General features: G+C 34.7%; 1 protein-coding gene across 1 annotated transcript in view; it reads right to left on the bottom strand.

The window, feature by feature from the left end:
* The window catches only part of LOC145276713 (DET1 homolog), a 361,408-nt gene that overhangs the window by 233,663 nt on the left and 106,337 nt on the right, over nt 1-21,408 (bottom strand). The window contains exon 3 of the mRNA XM_080127908.1: nt 7,738-7,774. The gene's annotated coding sequence lies outside the window, so the exon portion shown is untranslated. The remainder of the gene's footprint in view (nt 1-7,737; nt 7,775-21,408) is intronic.

Raw genomic sequence — 21,408 nt, 5'->3', positions numbered from 1 at the left:
GAAGCCACTCACGGATAAGGGTTATTGCAAGTACATTACGTTAGTGTGGAGATTTGATGAAGTGTTTAATTAAGGGGGCGGTTCATTAGGAATTTGTTAACATTGAACTTGAAGACATCCAAGTTGTAGTCTGGAGGGAAGCAGGCAGACGGAACAGAGTTCCACAGGCGTGCAGTTCTAAGAAAGAAGCTTTGTTCATGGAATCCGCGTTTTGATTTAGGCACAGATATAGAGTGGGGGAAATTTTTCACAGTGGATTCATCTAGACGGTGTTTTTCGTGAAAGATTGGCGAGGGGGGATCAGAGATTGGAGTTCAGACGGGCACCTGCCATGAAAATAACGATAAAAAAAGGATAGGCTTGCAATGTCTCTTCTGTGGGAGAGAGGTTGCAGGGTAGAGAAAAAGGCATCCCCCACTAAGCCACAAAGTCTATTTTGTACTCTGTCAAGGCATGATAGGCTGTTTTTGGCCGCTCCTGCCCAGATATGGCAACAGTATTCCATCCTTGGACGTACTTGGCTTTTATATCGATAGAGAATTGCATCAGTAGTAAGATATCTTCTGGAGCGGTAGAAGGATCCCACCATCTTTCCAGCGACCTTGGCAACAGACTTGATGTACGTGTTCCATTTCAGATCAGGAGTAAAGGTCAAACCCAGAAGCTTGTCAAAACACGGGGCCTCACCCAGACGAGAGCCATCCATCACAATTGATGCCAGCTGGGGATCAGAGCGTTGATGATGTAAGGATAGGAGTTTGGTTTTGGATGCATTAAAGGTAACCAGCCACATCTTCCCCCACTGAACCACGCGCTCGAGATCAGAGGAGAGAGAATCAGAGAGAACTTTGTCATTTACAGCCTTTGATGTGTTGCCGTAGATGGTCGTGTCATCAGCATAGATGTCAACGAATGATTTAAGTATGTGTTTAGGGAGGTCATTGATGTAGATCAGGAAGAGAGTTGGGCCCAGGATTGACCCCTGAGGGACTCCAGCATTTATATTGCAGGCCTCCGATTTTTGTCCATCTACCACTACTCTTATGAGCCTATCGGAGAGAGATGATTTAATGATTGAGAAAACATTTCCAGTTATACCGTAGCTGGAAATCTTGTGAAGTAGACCCTTATGCCATACCTTATCGAAGGCCTTTGATATGTCAAGAGCAATTGCCCTAGAAAGGAAGCCTTTGTCAAGAGATTCACTAATCCTGTGGGATATAACCGTCAGCACATCTGCAGTAGATCTTGCAGAGCGGAAACCATATTGTGTGTCACTAAGAAGGTTATTCCTGCTGAGGTGGTTGACTATTTCTCTATTTAATATGGATTCCAGCAACTTACTCATGACACACAGGAGACTTATTGGTCTGTACTGAGAGGGAGATGACTTATCACCTGAATTCTTAAATACAGGGCAAACTGATGAGGTCTTCCAGGGAGTCGGAAAGCACTTCTCCTTAAGGCAGCACTTAAATAGTTTCGTAAGTATGGGAGCAAGTTCTGATTGAAGCTTTTTTAACACTATAATTGGGATGCCATCAGGGCCAGTTGCTTTACTGGAATCTAGGTTCTTTATTAGCTTGGCGACCTCATGCACGGATATTTGTATGTTACCTAGCTTGTTCTGTGTTATAGGAGGAAATATGGGGAGTTGATGGCCTTCGTCGCATAGGGTAGAATTAGCTACAAAGTTCTTTGCAAATAGTTTGGCCTTGTCTGCCGCTGACGAGATGACCTCTGGTCCATTGATAATGGTTGGGATAGAACGCACACTTCTGTTCAGGATCCTATTTGTTATTTGCCAAAACTGGTGGGAACCAAGCCGCTGATCAGCTACCTTGGATTTAACAGACTGGGCATATAGCTCTCTTGCATTTTTTATTACTCTTTTACAGTGGTTGCTGGCAGTCCTGAAAGCAGCTTTAGTCTCAGTGCATCTATTACGTTGGTAGCTATGGAAAAAGTGATTTCTGTGCGCGATAGCAGCAGCACATTCTGAGGAGAACCATGGCTGGCTGTTAGGTTTTTGTTGGAATTTTTTAGATGGTATGAATTGGTCTATGCCTACAATTAACCATTCGGTCAGATCTGATACTATAGAGGACAATTCCTTTTTAAACATGGAGTGCAGAGGTAAATCAGATATGAATGTACAGAAGCTATCCCAGTCAGCCATAGAGTATCGGTATACAGTACGGTGGAGGGATACGTCTGGGGGCTTCTTACATTTCATTTTTATCTTAACTGATACGACGGAGTGGTCGGAGGATCCTAGAGGAGAATGAACGGAACATGAACATAGCTCAGGGGAAGTCGAGAGAAAAAGGTCTAAGAGGCTTGCATATTGACCGGGTGTATTGGGCACACGGGTGGGTTCGCGAACAATCTGAGTGAAGTCATAAGCAATGGCAAAATCATGACAAAACCTCCCCTCATCATCTGTCTTATTTGAATGGGTCAGCCATTCCACGTTATGGACGTTGAAGTCACCACAGATGTGGATGTTAGCCGAGGGATGTGAAGACAATATGTGGTCTATTTTCTCAGATATGCTCTTAAAGATAGTAACTCCGCTGTTGTGGGGCCTATAGAGGGCAAATATAAATGCAGTGGTGTTGGCAAGTGCAAGCCTGAAGCACATATAGGGTAAATTAGGATCTTCTCTAGAAATATCCCTGCCACACGGGAAGCCATCCTTAATGTAGGCACATATTCCATGCCTATGGCGATCTTGGGTGTCAGATTAAGCTGTTAAATTGGAGTATCCGTTAATTATGAACTCATCTAGGGAAGTGGTCGGCCCTATTCCAGTTTCACTTATCACGCATACATACCTAATACTCTTTCCTTTGTCAATGCTGGTAATACTGCAGGTTAGTAATGGCACAAGTTACCTTAATTTATTCCATCCACTCCTAATTTTTACAATCATACTAGCACCTGCTCCACTCAGTGTTACAATCGTATCACGAAGGTAACAAATCTTATGAATAACTTCAATAATTTTCTCATCTTCATAAATTGTCTTCATATTTCAGGTGTGTTTGTTGTCTTACACTTCCGACAAATAAATTGGTCAGCTTATCTCAACCTACCAGTAATTCTACTGCACTTCTTGTACTTGCAAGCAATAGAGTACACAATAAAAAGTAAGAAGTAAGGGTGAGAGGGATGGAGAGAAAGGGATAGGAGAGAAGGAAAGGGGAGGGTGAGAGAGAAGAAAAAGAAAAAAGATAGAGAGAAAATATAGAAGAAAAAAAGAAAAGAAAAACAGAGTGGAACAAAAAAACAACAAAAACAGAGGGGAAAAGAGAAAGAAAAGAGAATAATGCGAATAAAATAAGAGACAGAGATAGAAAAAGAGAAAAAAAGATATAGAAAAAAGAAAGAGGAAAGAAATGAAAAAGAAAAAAAACGAATGAAAAAGGGAAAAAGAAAGAAAATAAACTATAAAGCTGAAGAAGTATACATTGTCTATAGTATATATTTGAGACTAAACTGATCAACTACAGGACAGCTGGTCAGTGAGATTTAATATTCTAATCTGGATATACATAAGTCATATTACAAAAAAATAAAAATAAAATAAAAATCATCATCATCATCATCATCGTGGATAAAAAATGCAAATAAAAGCAAACTTAAAGATCATGAGATGAATTAAATGAAAGCAATTTTACTTAGCATATATGGTTCCACTAACTTATGTACAAAAATGGAAATTCATAAAGATTGTGTTGTGGAGACTTACCTCGCTAAAGTAATAGGAGGAGAATTGTCTAGAGATGTGCTTGTGGTCATGGAAAACTATCAAAGCAGACGTTTACAAAGCTAAAATTGAAGGACTCAACATATGCGGCATTGACTAAAATGAGGCTGATTCAAGCAGAAGATTCTCATTTCTCAACAAAGACTGAGAAGGTATAAAAGATTGGTTTTGATTGCAGAAACAGTTTTGTTTCAAGGACTGATGTAGACGAAATGCATCATTTGGAAAGAGAATGAAAAAAGATATATATATATATATATGAGAATGAGAGAGTGCAGTTACAGATTTTTTTTTCTTCTAACAACTTTCAGATCATAACAGCAATTTATTCTACATTTATTCTGCACAGTGGGGTAGCCACAGTGTATTCACCCTAATAAACCTTTGATGATGTATGGAAGAGGGAGGAAGCCCAACTGTCTTTCGATCTTTGTCTACGATATTTAACCACCTTTGTTTTGGCTGTTAGAGTTGTCTTTTCCTAAAATCCTCCATCTTGAATTCTGTTTATACAACAGTATTGATGATTATGTCTATAGCAGCACAGTGGATTTTCCCTGATTTTATCCAAGATTAACTACCATTACGGCAGTATACCAATGTCCATATTTCGGACATGATCGAGTTTGTCAAACTTTACGCCAATTAAATGATTGGTTTCCATGACTATGACAAAAATAAAACATTAACAGAAAATTAGACAAGGTTTTTCTTGGTGATCGAAAGCAAGAAAAGTTTCATTTTAACAGATTTTCTTTTAGCTATTTAATCCTATTTGCAATAATGTATTCATGAACATGGCAAATTAATGACATTTTTAAAAATCATACCAAAATTTGTAAAATTAAATATCACTTGTTTCTTCATCCCAAAAACTTACTTATATAAGATTTTAAAGTATTTAAACCTTAAAAATTATGTTGTATATTTTATTTAGGTCAAATAAAGAAATAGCATTCAGTTTGTTAGATGAAGACAAATGTATGAAATTTGGTCATAGTTTACATTTGACAATTTATAGACAGTCTTGAGTTTGAGACAGCTGAAGACAGTTCCCAGTTTGGGATAGTTGAATGTTGTGACACAGAGCAGATCAAGATGAGCTAACATCAACTGATGAATACTGCCTCGACAAAAGATTAAGTTGTGAATGGTAGTGTTCAGAGCAGCAGTTCCCAACCCTTTTTTTGCATGGCGGCACACTATTCAGCTCTTTAAATTTTTGCAGCAAACCTATCACAAAAAGTGAATATTTTCTATTCAAAGTCTTCTTGCAATTAAATAAAAAAAGACAATCATATGAGAAAAAGTTTTATTCCCATGAAGAAAACTTTTTCTGTATTAAGTACCTGGTGTAGAATAATAATGGTGAATGTCAGTGGAACAGTTGTGCCTGGTGCTTCTTTACTACTGCTGCCATATGTAGGCAAATGTGAAGGAGACATACTCTTAACTCTTCTTCAATGTTTTTAACTCTTTCACGTTTTTTTATTTTAATGTTGTTTAGATAAGAAAATCCCAGTTCACATAGGTATGAAGTTGAGACCTGCAGCAAAACTTTGATGGCTTTCTTTTACTTAGAGTTGGATACTCTTCCATAACAGAAATCAAAAAAGCATCTAATGGCAGTTGTGCATACTTCAATTTGAGTCGACGATCACTGAAAAAGCTTGTTAATTCTTTCTCTTCATGTAACTCAAAATTGGAAAGATTGCTAATCGATAAATCTAGGAAAGGATTGTAAATCCAAATTCTTCAATGCTGATTGAGGGAAAATATTCCACCTAAAATAATTTGTAACTTCCACATATAATCTCTTTGTGGCCCACCAGTAATCATGTCGTGGCACAGAGGTTGGGAACCAGTAGTTTAGTGAGTTCTTTTCCCACGATGGTGTTACACATGCACTCGGAATCTAAACAATATAAACAGAATGTGTTGGAGTCTTGCTATTCTTGAGTTTGTGTTTTAAGTTGTTTTGTTTTCTTTGTACTTGTGAACCCGTACTTGCCTTCTCAGCACTCACCTATATGAGAGATGACAACACAGAAAGAACTGAAAGAGAAGATGAAAGGAAAAACCACAAAACAATGTTGGTGTTGGGAATTGTTGTCGAGCAAGGGAGGGAGAGTATGTGGCAGAATGCTACTAAAAAGCTTAGAACTCTCATCTCTGATAAAAGTGTAATGTATAGAATCAGTTTAACATGAAATAACTCATTTATAAACAGGAATGTTAGTAGCCAATGATATTAAAGTTGAAATCAATATAAATTTCTCAACCCGGGGAGCCATGACACTGCCATGTTATTAGCTCCTGGAAAATATCGGTAAGTCTGCAATGGCTGATTGTCAGTGTTTAGTTTAGAAATATTTTGATAAGGAAAATGTTTGAATAACAGAAAGAATGTTATCAAAGTGAAATAAATATTTAAAAATAAAATTGTTATTGTTAAACATGTCTTTTTTATTTTTACATGGTAGTCACCACTTATCAAGGCCTGGAAGCCACTCGTGGATAAGGGTTATTGCGTGTACAGTAATCAATGGGATAGTATCGTAGTAACTGTTAGTATTGGAGATTTGATAAAGTGTCTTACTTAAAGCGGCGGTTAATCAGGAATTTGTTTATGTTGGGCTTGAAGACATCCAAGTTGTAGTCAGGTGGGAAACAGGCAAACGGAAGAGAATTCCACAGGCGTGCACTTCTAAGAAAGAAGCTTTGTTCATGGAATCTACGTTTTGGTTTTGGCACAGATAAAGAGTGGGGAAAATTTTTGACAGAGGTTTCAGCTAGACAGGTGTTCATCGTGAAAAATTGGCGAGGGGGGACTAGAGATTGGAGCTCAGATGAGCACTTGCCATGGAAATAACAATAAAACAAAAACAGGCTTGCAACGTCTCTTCTGTGGAAGTCTATTTTGTACTCTGTCAAGGCAGAATAGGCTGTTTTTAGCAGTTCCTGCCCAGATGTGGCAGCAGTACTCCATACGTACTTGGTTTTTATATAGATAGAGAATTGCATCAGGGGTGAGATATCTTCTGGAGCGGTAGAAGGATCCCACCATTTTTCCAGCAACCTTGGCAACTGACTTGATGTACGTGTTCCATTTCAGGTCAGGAGTAAAGGTCAAGCCCAGAAGCTTATCAAAAGCTTCCCTAGGCGAGAGCCACCCATTTCAATATATGCCAGATGGGGATCAGAGCGTTGATGATGTAAAGATAGGAGTTTGGTTTTAGATGCATTAAAAGTAACCAGCCACCTTCTCCCTCACTGTACCACACGCTCAAGATCAGAGGAGAGAGAATCAAAGAGATTTTTTCATTTACAGCCTTGGATGTGTTGCCATAGATGGTCGTGTCATCAGCATAGATCTCAACGAATGATTTAAGTATGTGTTTAGGGAGGTCATTGATGTAGATCAGGAAGAGAGTTGGGCCTAGGATGGAACTCTGAGGGACTCCAACATTAATATTGAAGGCCTCTGATTTCTGCCCATCAACCACTACTCTTATGAGTCTGTCATAATAGTATTTAAAGAGACTGAGCAACATCACGTCTGTGAGAGAGTTTACAGAGAAAAAAGGCTGGACACTATCAAGTTAAATTTACGTTTCTGCACCTTATTACGAACTCTCAAATCTCAAATCTGACGATAGTACTTCATGGTGGTATGATAGTAGACTTGTAGAGATAAAGAATATTAAAATAAAACTTTGAATTCTTGCAGACCTAAAAAGTAGAAGTGATTGCGTAACTCTTGCTTCTCTTATGTTGTCCTTCCATACTCACATTCTATGAGCAATTGAGGGTGAATTGCTGGTTTCTTGGCTATAATCTATCCAACATTTATCGTTGGCTAGTTTTTGACCTTAAAATAGTATTTTTTTTTTTTTTTAGTTTCTTACATCAAGTGTCTGGAGTGATTTCCATATAAAATAAATTTAAAAAATAGTTCGACCTACCAGATTATTAAGAGTTAAACAGCATTTAAGTTTGAAGCTGAAAACAAAAGATAAAAAAACATTAAATACAAAGAAACAGATTTTAAAGACAATATTTTAGTGAAACGTCTAAGTTTTCATTAAGATAACAAAAGATCTCAAGTTTAAAATCAACATTTCTTTTGTGCAATTCCAAAGGATTTTCAAAGAATCATTTATTAAATTAATTATGAGTTTTAAAGCTTAATGTAAAGTATTTATAACTAGTAAGGCTACCTGACATTGTTCAGGGATCTAGATAACAAAAGAGATTTAAAAAAAAAAAAAAAAAAAAAAGCATTTCCAAGTCAACTAATTCAGTATAAGAAAATAAACGAAACTCACTATTCAACCTAGTTTCAATGTTGATTTTTAAACAGCTACAAATAAAAATGAAAATGCCCCCCCCCCCAATGCACTCATTGGTCTAATGACTTCAAGTGAATTAATATTACAGTAAATTATAACGATTTACAGACCAGTCAAAATGCAAGTTTCTTAAAAAAAATAAACAAACATTTATTTATTTAAATTATAATTTTCAACTCAGGAAAATACAGACAATATTTTTTTTCCTTTTTGTGTGGCATGAATTTAAACAATGGAAATATTTTTACTACTTATTATGAAGCTACCATAATCTATTTTTGATCTAATTAATTCTCTATATAGTTTGAGTAGTGTGTTCTTGTCAGCTCCCCAATCTGTATGGGCGATGACTCGTAGGAGTTGTAATACTTTATTACATTTGGTTTTGATGTGATCGATGTGTGGAATGAAATTTAGTTTTTTGTCAAAAATGATTCCCAGGTGCTTGTGTTCATTTACGAATGGAATTTTTCGCCTTCAATTTGTAAGGTTGGGTCAGGGTGGATTTTGTGTTGGTTACAGAAATGGATGCATTTTGTTTTAGTTTTGGAGAATTTAAAACCATTTTTAGTTGCCCATTTATTAATTTTATTTATGTTATTTTGTAGTTTTCTGTAGCTGATTGAGCAGTTATCTACATATAAGGAGCTATGTATATCAGGAGAGTTCTTTTATAATGTTATTGATTTTTATGTTAAAGATAGTTGTTGATAATATGCTGCCTTGGGGCACTCCTTGATTTTGTGGGTCTGATAAATTTGAGTCTATGCGAACTTGGAAAGATCTGTCTGTTAGGAAGTTTTTTATGAGTTCAGGTAATCTGCCTCTTAGTCCGATATTGTGGAGATCTTTTATGATACCGTGTTTCCAAGTAGTTTCATATGCTTTCTCAAGATCGAAAAAAAAAAAAAAACAGATGTTACGTGTTCCTTATTGATAAAAGCTTCTCTGATGTAATTTTCCAGGTTAGTGATGTGGTCTATACATCCTTGATTTTTTTGGTATTCACACTGGATTTCAGAAATTATTTTGTTGTCATCTAGATACCATATAAGACGGTAGTTAATCATTCTTTCAAACGTTTTGCATAGGCAGCTTGTGAGAGCTATTGGTCTGTAGTTTTCTGGGTTTGATGTATCTTTCCCCAGTTTGGGTATCGGTATTATTATTGCATTTTTCCATGAAGTTGGGAAATCTTTTGTTTCCCATATTTTATTATGAATTTTGAGAATTCTGGTGGAATTTCTTTAAGGGAGCTGTAGTGCACTTCATCTGGTCCTACAGCTGAGTTATGGGATTTTTCTATGGCGGTTTCTAGTTCATTGAGTGAGAAGATTTCATTGTAAGGTTTTTTGTTTTTGGAGTTAAAGTTCATTTTGTACTTTTCTTCATGTTTCTTAAGTATTTGAAATTGTCTATTGTAATGTTTTGATGATGAGTTTTCGGCAAAGGTTTTAGCAAGTGTGTTAGCAATATCTTTTTTATCAGTTATTTTCTGTTTATTTGTGAGAAGGTGTTTGATTGGATTCAGATTATATTTTCCAGTTATTTTCCTAATCATTTCCCAGACGGTTTTGAGTTTAGTGGTGATGTTGATTTTGTTGACAAATTGTTGCCAGCAGGATCTTTTGCATTCTTTAATTGTTTTTCGAGTTTTACCTTTTTGGTGTTTGTATTCTATTAAGTTGTTTGTTGTGGGTTTGTTTTTTTTAATTTTCTTGCCTTTCTCTGTCTAATGGCCGTTTTACATTCTGGATTGAACCATGTTTTTTTTTTTTTTCCAGGAGGAGAATTTTTGGGTATGCATTTTTTGGCTATTGTTATGAGTACTTCCGTGAATTCTTCTATTGTTTGGATTTGATGTTCTTTTAGTTTTAGTGAAAAAAGTTCTTTAAATTCGGCCCAGTTGGCTTTGTGTTCCACCTGGGTATGTGGTTTTGGATGGAGTCACTGTAATTGATTATAATGGGGAAGTGATCACTTCCACAGGGTTCTTCGTAAGTGCTCCATATATAATCCAAGAAGTTTGATGGATCACACCTGCCAAGATCAATGGCACTGGTTGATCCATTTGTTGGATTTAAGTATTTGGGATGTTTTTGATTGAGAAGGCATAAGTTATTTTTGTTAATTAATAGTTCAATTTTGTTTCCTTTTGAGTTTGTGACTTCACATCCCCATAACGTACTGTGTAGTTAAAGTCTCCTAGAAGAATGAATGGTGGAGGTAGTTGTTTTATTATATTTTCTAGTTCATTTTCATTTATTGGTTCATGAGGAGGGAGGTATATTGAGCAGATTGTGATTGTTTTGTGTAATGTGACTTGAGTTGTAATTGCTTGGAGATTTTTTTTGACAGAGAAATTGCTTTGAGGTATGTTATTCCTTACAAGAATTGAGGTTCCTCCATTAGCACGAAGGCCTGTGTTATGGAAATAGTTGCATTGTTCATAGTTTGGTGTTTTGAAATGGTTGTTTTGTAGGAAGGTTTCTTGTAAGCAAACAATGGCTGGGTTGAAGAGCAAGATAAGTATAAGAAGTTCATTATAGTTAGATCTTATTCCACGACAATTCCATTGGATAATTTGTTGTGTTTTATTTCTATCCATGAGGTTGTTTAATTTTCCTCTATTTCCATCTCTTTAGAAGTAGAAGGTTTATCTTTTGTCTGAGTTTGTGTCTTTGGTGAAGTGTTTTGCTGGGTTTTTTCTTTTTTTTTGTTTGGATTTGGACGTCGATCTGGATCTTGCTCGAGATGTTGCTGTTTTGGCTCCTTGTTCATTTTTTCCCCTCTTGATTACTTGTGTTTGGTTTCTTTTTTTATCTAGGGTGTTTTCGGTTTCCATTTTTTCTGGAATTTGGAATCTATTTTGAGTGTCTATTGCTTGGTTTTCTTCTTTTCTGGAACATTCTTTATTTGCTGTTTTATCATTGCTTATGTTTTTATTAATTTCTGGTGGTTGTTTTGTTGGTTTCTGTGATAATTTTTTTAATGATTCTGTTGTGGATGGAATATTATTTTCTTTGTTTGGATTTGTTATTTCTATTTTGTTTCCCAGATTTGAGTATTTTTCTTTTAGGCTATTTTGAAATTCTGGCCATTCTTTAATATTTAATGTAATCAGTTTGTTTATCAGCTTTCTATATTGATCATGTATTTCATTATGTTGGTATGGTTTAGTTGTCTTTTTTGTTGTCTCAGCATATGTGTTGTCTTTCATGTACGTCTCAACTATTTTTCTGCCTTCTGGAAAGGTTGTGTTTTTTTTGTACTTTACTTCTATAATTTCTGTTTCTTTTTTATATGTTTTGCATATTTTAGAGAAGACCGGGTGATCTTTGCAGTTAGCACATTTCACCTCATTTATGCATTTTTCTTCGGTATGGTCAGGCTCTTTGTTGCCGCATTTTCCGCATATTTTTATTCCTTTACAGGCTTCTTTATGATATCCATATTTTTGGCAATGGAAACATCTTAATGGGGCTGGGATATATTGGTCTACTTTTACATTTAAGTAGTCAATTTTTATTTCCCTAGTTATTGTTGGTTTGTTAAACGTTAGTATGTATGTGTTGGTGGTTATTATTTTATTGTTTCTTTTTATGTTTATGCGGATGTGGTTGATTACTCCTTGTTTTTCTAATTCAGTTTTTATTTCTTCTTCAGTTGCTAGCGATAGTTCATAACTTCGAATTACTCCTTTTGAAGTGCTTAGTGTTTCATGGGGAAAGGCTTTGCACTTGCACTCATGGAAGTTCTTCATTCTGAGTAGAGATTGAGCATCTCTAAGATTGGTTATCTCAACTAGTAGATTTCCATCTTTTGTTTTTTTGATCACTTTTGGTTTACTTTTTGTGGATAATGTCTTTTCTATTAGGAAAGGTGATAAATTTCCAATTTTTTTATTTTCGATTAATTCAATAACCAAGAATCGTGGGAAGTTTCCTTCGTCTATAGTTGGAATGGTTTTTCTAGTTTTTAATTTTTGTTCTTCATCTGAGCTTGAGAGGTCAGAGTCAGAGGAATGATTTCTTTTAAGGGTTTTGAGGGGATGCATTTGTTTTTATCAGCCATGGATTTGGGGATTTATTTTTCATCAACCATGCTCCCTACCCACCTCGGAGTCCAAAATTGGGGTACAGTAAGTGGGAAACCATGTCGGGGCTATGTGGAGGATATACTCTTTTGGTAAGGATTTCTCAAGCACTATATTTACTGGCCAAAGTAAGGGCCGAAGTAATGTGTTGCAGTGCCTAGACTTTTATGCACCCAGGTCTAGGTTAGCTCAATCACCAGGATCACGTCCTAGGGCATTACCGGTAGTAACCCACGGCTGACTGACAATGAGGGATTTTTACGCTATGCAGGGGGGGCAATCTGCTCATTCTAGTGCCCTACCAAAAGGGCAAAAAAAAAGGGGGGGGGGCGACGGGTTTGATAAGTAGGGAAGGAAAAGGAAAGAAGAGGGGAAGGGGGTTGTTGTTTTTGTTTTTGCAGAACATAATTAAGTTTTACAAAAGAGAATAGAAAACAAAAACAGAAAATCGATGTAGGTGCATTTCGTCTCAGGAAGCCAATAGACAGCCTGATCTGGTAGCAGCAGATATTTGATTAGGGAGTCACTCCTTGTGAATAACAAGATCCACCCTTCCCATCATGCAACATATGCACAGATGCATGGCATGTCACATGCCTGACTTTGCCACAAGTATTATTTCAGCGATTTATTCATGTAAACGAGTTCCTTATTACAGGATGAGGGTATAAAGATTTCCCCTCTGATGGGTTCCTTCAAATTTTCAGAAGGACAACAGTGCCAATGCACTGCTTCCTTTATTTATCCATAAAGATAAAAGGTTATATGAGCTTAAATCTGATTAGTTTACAGTCCATACCACGTCTCTCCAGAAAGAGATTAAAAACATTTCTGTCAAGACTATAATTGATTAAAAAAAAAAAAAAAAAAAAAAAAAAAAATTAGATTAACAGCTAGATTCTTATCTTTCTAAAAAATGTTAGTGAAAATGACTTATTTAAACAAGGCACTGGTAACCATTACGACACTTATATACTTTATTTCAGTAAAGGATTATCATAGGATATCATAGGTATCTTACGAATACGTTGGTTTGGTTGTTTTGTGTCATAACATATCAACCCTTTTTGGGTTAATTTAATGCTAAATCCAGTAATTTTGGAAAAAAGATTTTATGCTTCATGTTCTTTACATCTTTTACTATTCACAGTGTTTGGTTTGGTTGTTTCGTAGAGGAAAATTGTTTTTGTTTTTGACTTTGCAGAAAGATTGAATTTTGCAAAGGGAAAGAAAGAGAAACAACAATGACATCAATGTTTGGTGCATTTTAGGCTAGGATTGGTTGGTTGGTTGTTTTTGTTTTACGGCATATCAACACTTTTCAAGTTATTTAATGCTGAATCTAAAGATCTTGAAGAAAACTTTAATAGAATATATTTGTTGTTTTCAAGTTGGTTTCTATCTAACCCATAGTTTGGACCCTAACAGGTATTACCACTCCGGGTCAGAGTGGACCTGGGAGCAATGGTAATTAAAGGGTGGCTCCACACTCCCCAAAGCCCGCAAGCTGGGGCCTCACCACTGGATATAGTTTAAGGTCATATTCAGGACCTTTAGGCTAGGAAGCCAGTATCTTCAAATAGCCTGATCTGATAACATCAGTACAGAAAAACCAATGAAAATATTTGTGTAATCAACAAATTATCTCTGAGGTAGAAGCGATAAGTTGGGCGATGGTAGGTTTTGTAGGAGGCAAAAGTTGAAATCAGATTTTTTTTTTTAAAACCAATTCAGATGACTTTCCACCTTTGATTGTAGCTATATTTTTAGAAAATTGATATATACTGAATTGTCGATTCATCAATAATTGTCTTTCTTTTTTAACAGAACTGCACTAAGAAAATTTAACTAAAAAAGAGACTGGTGATCTGGTAACAAAAAATATCAAGAGAAATTGGATCCTCATAAAAAAACATGCACCTCTTTTGATATTAATATGTTGTTAATGTAGAGTAGAAACGGTAGATAGTGTCTAAACCAAAAACTGCTAAAAAGGTGAACTGGAAGATGTTTTAACCTTTAGAAACAGAGAGCAAATCTTTGTAAACTGATTAAGTAGAGACGGACGGTTATCTTATCAATGTAATCAAGTTAATTATAGTTAGCAGTTGATGAGGCAGGGCTGCTCTTTTGGGATGATGATAATGATGATGATCAAATACATAATGCTTGAACAGAAGCACTACGTTGTTGAAAGAGTAGAATTTATCTTTTTTTATAGATAAAAGCAAGAAATGCCACAATAAATCTAGTGGCACATGTATTCAGAGATTATGCTAAACTTTATTGAACCAATCTTAAATACGCACACAAATAATCACTTTTAAATACTAACTAGCAGGGGTACCCGGCGTTGCCCAGTTGTTTGGAGGTGTGTGTGTGTGGTGTTAAATAAAAAAGAAACCGGGGGGGGGGGGGGAAGGATTGAACCCAAAGCCCTGAGGCAAAGTTTGAAAATAAAATCAGCCAGCCAGAAGGAGCTACTGAAAGATGTTTGAATTTATTTAAGTGCGTATGTGGTCGAGGGTGGATAAGCGAAGTAAAAAAAAAAAAAAAAAAAAAAAAAAACAGAAAAAAGAATGTTACACGAAAAATAGCTTAAATAACACTGGTTCAATATTTAAATTTAAAAAAAAAATCGAAAAAAAAAGAAAAAAAAAAGACATCTCACACCACGATTTGAACCCCAAAACATTTAGATAACGAACCAACACGCTAACCAACTGAGCTAACACGATGTACATGAAATTTAGTCAGTTTTTCAACTATTTAAAGTAAATCAGGTCATGACGTCATCTGATGCATGCGTAGAACCGGTCGCCGTCACGAGAAGACCGTTTTTGTTTTCAATAGGGAAGAGTCGCTTTTTTTGCCGATATTTTCAAAAGTCATCATCTCTTTTTGATTGACTAACCTTAATTTAAACCTTCGCCACTTCCGGTTTGGTGATGGGCACAATGGCAAACATGTCACTTTTTTTCAACTTTCTTTTCCTCCCTCATGGTACAGGTTCGAACCTGCCTGCCTACTACCACTTTTTTTTTTTTGCTCAACACACACCTCCAAACACCCAGGCCAGTCACTTATAAAGGCCAAAAGCCACTAAAGGATAGGGTTTACTGGGATTTTAAACTGGATAATGGAACAGTACTATGAACGGATAGAGAACTATGATTAATTAATTACAACTACTATAAATGGTTTCCTCCACTACTTATCTGTGCCTAAACGTAGATTCCATGAACAAAACTTCTTTCCCAGAACTGCTCGCCTGTGGACCATTGTTCAACTGTCTTGCTTCCCAGTTAAATACAACATGGTATCCTTCAAATCCAATATAAACAAGTTCTTGTTGAGCTGTTCCCATAAATCAAATTCTACCCAATTTACACCATTAACAATTACTACATTATCACCTAACATTCATTAATCTGTATCCTCGAGTTGCTTTCAGGCCTTGATAAGTAGTGACTCCCAAGTATTAAAAATAATACAGGACGGCATAACTAATATTTGCTGACATTGAACTTGTACATGTAATCTGCAAGAAAAAAACATTGCTGTTATGTGTCTCATGGGTGGGAAGTTCTTGGAAAGAAACTTCATTCATAGGGACAGATGAGCTGCATCTGAGATAAAGCATTTGCAGAGAAAAGAATAGATCATTTCGCACTAGATTAGGAAATTAATTTTGTATTCGACTAAGACGAGAAAGAGTGCTCCAAACAGCACCTCCCTAGCAACAGTACTCTATGGGGACTTCAAATACAGAGTACATATTTTATAAGGAGGGCATTAACTATTTTATCTTCTTACAAGAATTATCCTGATAGACCCATGGCACAACAGATAAAATGCTAAGTAATAAGTTTTAAGTGACAGTCTTCTGGATGTTGAAAGATCAATCCACGCTACAAATAATACTATGAATATAATAAAAAATACTTAGGAGTACTACTTGGTCATGGCCAATGGAAGGAAAACAGTCTACTACTGTGGATTAAATAAAGGTTCAGTTCTAAATTGTATATTCCTGAAGTTTGACAAGATATTCCAGAAAATGATCGGAGGTTATATATATATATATATATATATATATATATTCACACGGCTAGGTTTCTTTCCTCTTACCTATTTACCTGTCTAATACCATAGAACAGATCTTAAAATAATATTATACTTTATAATGATTATTAATAGATTTACTTATGTATATTATTGTATTTTTTATTATTTATTTACATAGTATAAATAGTAACTACTGGATTTTGTCTACATTTTGTTATTGGAGAAATGGTATTTTCCACTCGAGAGCTACGTATTTTACAGTTGTCTTGTTTTTAAAATCTTTGAAACAGCTACATGGTAAACAGCTGATGGTCCCGTTTTCTATTTAACAAGAAAAGGTTTCTTTTTATTTCACTGTCATATAGTTGAATTCTCTTGTATAATTGTGGATTTTCTAGCAGAAAGTCAGCTTATGCAAGTCTGCGATATGTTTAATTTTGGTATTTTTTCCAGGAATTTAAGCTGCATTTTTTATTTTTTTAAATTGTTTTACTTTAGTATCCTTTTATAATATAATTAAAGCTTCTTCAGACTATATATATATATATATATATATATATATATATATATATAATTTTTATATATACGCACACACAGGAGGTTCAGAATAAATTTGACATTTTTTGAAAAAGGAAAGGAAAAACATCTTATTTTAAGCAATAATTGATGTATTCTTAAAATTAAAGGCACACTTACGACCTCACAGCCCAACTGTTCACCCAGCACTTTACAAAAGTGAACAGCAACTCAATATAGGCATCTCATCTCGATAGAGTCCCTCTGTTTTTGAAAATGTGTAGTGACATGGTCATTGCTGGAAACACATTCAAAGATCGTCACAGTTTGACAGAATTTGCTCTTGATAATACATGATTTGTGTAGACTACAAACTAGCAAACTATTCTGTACATTGTATAACTAGTTCTGACAAAAGTTCCCTAAACTCAACTGAGTGTTTTAGATTTAGATTGTCTTAGTTCTTTTAAGCCTTCACAATAAGTTGTCCCTTGCAATTTTTGCATGAGAAATAGTGGAGGTCCTTGTTCTGCACTTTCTTCATGGTCACTCCTCTAATGTTCATCTTTCTTTTCTCTTTCCAAGGTTAAGCAATGAATTTTGCTGCATATTTTTTTTTTGCAACTTCTTAATGAATTTCATTGTGCAGACAGGAAATCTGTAATGATCCTTCCTGCTAATAATTGCTTCTACATCTTGTAATTTTGCAGCTAAAATTTTACAGCCTTCAAGGAGTACTGAGTTTTTAAATCCAGTATGAATTATCATGATGAAAGTCACTCTTCTATTCCGTTTCAATGCTTCCTAATCGTCCATTGTTTCCAACTCTCAAACACCACAGAAACAACTATCCATTGCATTTTACCGCTATTTTAAATACTTCAAAATGTTTTAAAATAAAAATTGCAGAGATTTAATTTGAAAACATTAGAAAATTAAATAATGTGATAAAATATTTTATTCAATGATTAAATTTAATTTGAAATGTGATAAAATATTTTATTCAATGATTAAATTTAATTTGAAAACATTAGAAAATTAAAAAATGTGATAAAATATTTTATTCAATGATTAAATTTAATTTGAAAACATTAGAAAATTAAAAAATGTGATAAAATATTTTATTCAATGATTAAATTTAATTTGAAATGTGATAAAATATTTTATTCAATGATTAAATTTAATTTGAAAACATTAGAAAATTAAAAAATGTGATAAAATATTTTATTCAATGATTAAATTTAATTTGAAAACATTAGAAAATTAAAAAATGTGATAAAATATTTTATTCAATGATTAAATTTAATTTGAAAACATTAGAAAATTAAAAAATGCGATAAAATATTTTATTCAATGATTAAATTAATTTTTTTTCTTCTAAGACTTTTAGTGAAGACACTTTTTTTTTTTTTTTTTTAAAAGGAGACTGGTGTTCTAGTTTTTTCTCTCTTCATTTTTCTGGTGGTATAAACTCGGAGAGGTCAGCCCTTTGTTGAGAGAGAAAGAGAATATGTTCAGTATTATAGACAGTGGTTATTAGTCTGAATCAATATGTGGTGGTGTGGATTTTAAACAGGAATTTCCTCACATCTTTGAAAACATTATTCCGTAAGATTAATTTGAAAACAGTAGTAAACCTAATAATGTTATAAAATATTTCATTAAATGATTAAAATCACTTTTTTCAAAGAAGACTTGTTTTTTAGATTATCTTTTTTCCTCTTCATTTTTCTGGTGGTATTAACTGGGATCACTCTCTTGTAGAGAAAAAAAGGTGTCTGTACGGAAAATCTTATTTTAACACCTTGCATTAAAGAGAGAAAAGTAAAAAAAAAGATGCACCTGTAGATAATGAATAGACTTACGCAATTAGTTGTTATTCATAGGCTCGAAACTCAAAGAAAAACTAAGGCTATGAATATGCATGCCTTATTCTGAGAAAAAATACACACATTCAACAAAACTCATAATAAAAATAGTCAAGTGTACAAGTAAATCCAACTAAAACCAATATGGATGCCAACTCAGAACAATGTATGAATGTTTATGTGTTTGAGTAGAGGAAAGCAAAGAATAAAAGGAAACGAGGTTTGCTCTAAAAACAAAAAGGAAATCTAAGCTAAGGGCCAATGAAGCTGTTTTCATGTAATGTTTTTGTTGTTAAGCAAGACAGAAAAAGGGGAATGAACAAATCGAGCCAAAAGACCCCCCCCCACTTCTTAAAAAAAAGAAAAAAAAAAAAAAACAACAAAGAAAAAACAAACAAACAGGTATTTCAGGTTGCAGTCTTCTTCCCAATCATATCATTTTCCTCAACCTAATTTCACAACTGTACACACCTTGTCAGGGGAAAAAACAAAACAAAAAAAAAACCCACCCAAAATAAGATTCTACCTGTGTCACATTCAAACCAATTAAAACACAGCAAGTAATAGGATTCTCATGATTAATCAAGAATGGCTAAAGGCCACTCCTAAATGTACCCTCACATAATCAGAACAAAATAGAAGTGTAACCGGTAATAATGAAATGATGGCCATTTCTTTTTATTTCTTTGTTAGTAAAACCAAAACATTTTAATAAAAACGAGAGAAAAAAGGGAGTTTTTATGAATATTTTTTTTAGGATATCACTAACCGATTTAATTTTAGGAAATAAAGAAAATCCAAAACAAGTATAAAGAGAAATAATTGTATACAATGATAACAATTAGCCAGGTGTGATTATTATTATTATTATTATTATTATTATTATTATCCTCATCATCATTAATGTGGGTGACAGTGGCTAAGTGGTTAACAACATTGACTGAAAATCTGAGTGTGCCAAGTTCAAATCCAGTTTGTTCAACAGAAACTCTTTCATGAAACCCACATTTGACCATGTGTCTAACCTTGTGGAGAAGAGTTAAATTGGTGGTTAAGTGGTTAACAACACTGACTGAGAACCTGGTTGTCCCAAGTTCAAATCCAGTTCATTCAACAAAAGCAGTTTCATTAAACTCACCTGACCTTGTGTCTAAACTCGTGGAGGTAAATAAAATAATATTAATAACTAATAATATGTTTGTTTTCCAAACTGTTTCAAACTTTGTATTAAAATGGTTGAGTTCTGAATAGTTATAAGTTAAACTAGGTGGTTGATTTGGAAATCTGAGTGATTACTGTGAAATAATAATATAAAATAAAAATGTAAAACAATGAAAAAAAATAATAACACTCAAAATAACAATAAACCACAATAAACTGAAAATTGAGTATCTTATATTAAGTTAATCATGAAATCCGGAATAATGATATTTTGCATGAATTCAAGCAACAAGTTGGAAATGGGTATCATATATATTAAATGGATGTAAAAGTATACTGAGAGATAGTTCACATTGAATCGAAAACCATATATACGAGGTGCCTTCAATAAGTTTCCAGACTTTTTTGTTTATGGGCTCTTTTATTGAAACTAGTCTCCTTCAAAGTAATCTCCTCTGGTTGCAATGCACTTGTTGTATCACTCAAACAACTTCTAGAAGGCTCTATAGAAGTCTTCTTGTGTGAGCATGTCAATGACTCTTGCCACAGCTTGTTTCATCTCAATTGTCTCATGAGTTTCTAAGGTTTTTCCTTTTAGGGAATAACCAAAAGTCATAGGGAGCAAGGTCTAGACTATAGAGAGTGTGAGGAACTGTCTTGATGACCATCTTGGTCAAATATTCTGTTACAAAGATGGAGTTGTGGACTGGTGCATTGTTCTAGTGGAAATGCCACTGACCCAATTTGAAGAGTGCTGTCCTCTTCTGACAGAATCTCTTCCTGAACACCCTTAAAACCTCAACATAGTATTCTTCATTGACTGTTTGTCCAGTGGGAACCCAGTGCATGTAGATCATGCCTGTACTATCAAAAAAAAAAAAAAAAAAAAAAAAAGAAAAAAAAAGGAGATCATCATAAGTTTCTGGGTGGATTTGCTCTGCCTGACCTCCTTGGGTATGTGAGAGCCAGGATGCTTCCACTGGGAACTGTCACTTGGTCTCTGGATCATAATAGTAAATCCAGCTTTCATCATTGGTCACCAGAACATAAAGAACTGCGGGATCTGAATTGATCAGCTCAACCATCTCCCTGCTGTCATGACAATGTGTTTCTTTCTGATCTTCTCCGAGCACCGATGGGACAAACTTCGCACAAATCTTCTACATCTTCAGTTCCTCATCAATAATTGTGCATACAGTTCGCCCACTGACACCAAACTGTGCACTAATTGTCTCTATAGACACACGACAATCCTTATTCATGAAATTCTTTACTCTTCCCACACTTTGCATCATCCCTCACAGACTCTCTACCTTCCTTGAACCTCTTATGCCACTCAAAAACTTATACTTGATTCATGCAAGATGATTCAAAAACAGTCTGAAGCATTCCATACATTTCTGTGGTATTTTTTCAAAGTTTAAAACAGAATTTTATTGCATATCATTCTTCTAAAGTGTCTTCATGCCCAGATTACATTTTTGAAATTTACCAGTTATGACAATCAGGCTTTAGTAGGGTGTATTCCAGTTCCTGCTGTAGCTGTTCATTTGAACTTGAAATCATAAAAATTAG

The sequence above is a fragment of the Euprymna scolopes genome, chromosome 5 (genome assembly GCF_053919585.1).
Source record: "Euprymna scolopes isolate OS-2025 chromosome 5, ASM5391958v1, whole genome shotgun sequence".
Classification (NCBI taxonomy): domain Eukaryota; kingdom Metazoa; phylum Mollusca; class Cephalopoda; order Sepiida; family Sepiolidae; genus Euprymna; species Euprymna scolopes.
Note: the sequence above shows the minus strand (reverse complement) of the source record. Positions and strands in the feature narration are given on the sequence as shown.